The sequence below is a fragment of the Nicotiana tabacum genome, chromosome 19, assembly GCF_000715075.1.
Source record: "Nicotiana tabacum cultivar K326 chromosome 19, ASM71507v2, whole genome shotgun sequence".
Taxonomy (NCBI): domain Eukaryota; kingdom Viridiplantae; phylum Streptophyta; class Magnoliopsida; order Solanales; family Solanaceae; genus Nicotiana; species Nicotiana tabacum.
In genome coordinates this window covers 140,941,959-140,944,102 of record NC_134098.1, presented here as the reverse complement: position 1 = coordinate 140,944,102, position 2,144 = coordinate 140,941,959, and the positions used below count along the sequence as shown (strand labels likewise).

General features: G+C 33.0%; 1 long non-coding RNA gene across 1 annotated transcript; it reads right to left on the bottom strand.

Moving 5' to 3' along the window:
* Positions 1 to 239: 239 nt before the first annotated feature.
* On the bottom strand, positions 240 to 1,045 carry LOC107816634 (uncharacterized). Its single transcript, XR_001655002.2, has 2 exons — positions 766 to 1,045; positions 240 to 643 (listed from the first exon to the last, which is right to left on the bottom strand). It is a non-coding gene; the product is annotated as an uncharacterized LOC107816634 (long non-coding RNA).
* Positions 1,046 to 2,144: the final 1,099 nt, after the last annotated feature.

The following is a 2,144-nucleotide window of genomic DNA, read 5'->3' as shown; positions in this document are numbered from 1 at the left end:
TTTTTTGTCGAGGGGCCAATCACTTTCTATAAAGCAAATTTCTAATAAAATAAAGTAAATTTTCCTTTCATAAATAGAAGTAAGGATCATGTATATAGTAAATCGATCATATTAGATCATGACAACACCTCACTTTGGATCACTGAAAGCATGTGAAGCATAAAAAAAATCCTTTAACCATATATGTACACATGCAAAAATTCGATAGCATCATCAAAAATCCATTCTAAAAGGGACTCTAGAAGAAAATCAAAGAGCTACATACAACATATGAAAGAATAACAAGCAATCAACAAGCTAATGATGAACAGTTAAGTGTCAGGAAAGTATAAAACTACATGTACTTCTATAAGAGAATGATAAAACAGACCAACTCTGAAAGGTTATAAAATTATGACATTCAATTCAATTTAAAAGGAACTATAACTAATCATATGGTGTTTGTTTATTGGTGGATTGATAACCAATGAGGCCTCGGAGGCAAAAATATTTGGTGACTCTTCCAATTTGTCCAAGCTTTGACGGGCAGAGTTTAACCGTACTGTACTGGTGGTAATTCCTGACCCGGACACTACGGTTATAAGAAAAATTCTAATCATATGAAGCATGCAACCAAAATATGATCCTTTTCCATTGTTGTCATCTACAACCAGACAAGTAGAAGAACATGAACAAAACATTGAAGATTCTTATGTTCTTCGAGATTAAGCAGATAAACAGAGAACTTAGTTTAATGTCTCTCTGAAAAATGAACAATCAAATTACCTTTATGTTGACCAGAAAACTAGCACAACTTGGAGCGCACCGCCGAGAAATGAAGGTGGCTAGGGTTTTGGAGTGGCGGCAACTCCGCAAGCAGAGACAGAATGGAGGCGGAGGACTCATAGGAAGAAAAATATCAATGGACAATAGAAAATGCATAAAAGGATCGGCAATGACATATAGGCGCACGTTCAATCCCACTAAAGATAATTTTCGGTTCTCCACATGCCACTCCACGTTTCTTATTGTGCATTCATGCGCCGTCACTCTTTCCTTTGCTTCTCTTTTTTCCTTACTTATTTTGTCTTTCCCTCTTTAAAAAATGACATTATTTTAAATATTTGATTACTTGTTAGGTGTTTCAAATTTTTTGTGCATTTTTTTAATATGTACTAGTCTTAGGATACGTATTTTGCGCGTGTAACCCATCTTGATGGGTAAAACTTTTTATAAATCATATAAACAATATATTTAAAATTATGTTTGATTGATAAATAAAAGCTTAAGCTCCTTTAATGGATGTTAATCCTATATAGCTGACTTAATAAAGGAAGAAACTCTGCCTCGTAGAAATCCTCTATCATTTATCTTATATTCAACTTAAATATAGTTCCGCTTTCATAATTCACAAGTTATCATGCTTTCTCTTTACGTTTAGCAACAACACATAACTTATGAAGACTTAAAAGCCTTTCTAGAATTTTATTAAGAAACGTTATTTTCAAGTTCATTCCTTTTGTGCTTTGTGCCATTTTAAAGTTTATTGTAGAAGATACAAACAATGTGAGGTAGCTAAAAGAAGGCAATTTTTTAATTTCTTTATTGCTAGCAAAATATTAATGTCACGACCCAAAACACACTATACGTCGTGAAGGCGCCCAACGTCGCCGTTAGGCAAGCCAACAGTGAACTATCACGTAAATTGTTCATTTTATTACTTTTGAAATTATAAATTATTATTAAGTAAGGAAATTTACACCTTTAAAATTTACGGGTACATACATAATTAGTATTGCATAATATAAAAGGTGATAATTATATAAAAATCCGTAAGCATCAACTAGAATATCCTCAAAACCCGATGCTACAAGTGCACGAGCATTTACTAAGGAGTACAACAATAATACAACATCTGTCTGGAATGTAAATAAGACAAGATAAAATAAATAGTACGATGGAGACTCTGTGGGCTGCGATACATAGTCCTAAAATAGGAACAACTCCATTATGTTATTTATGACTTGCATGCAAAATTTGAAGTCATTTCGGATTGATTTGATACATTTTGACACAAGATATAGAATTTGGAAATTTTCATAAACTCATAAGTTCGATTCGAGGTGCGATTCACTGTTTCGGTGTTGTTTGATATGATTTGAGGC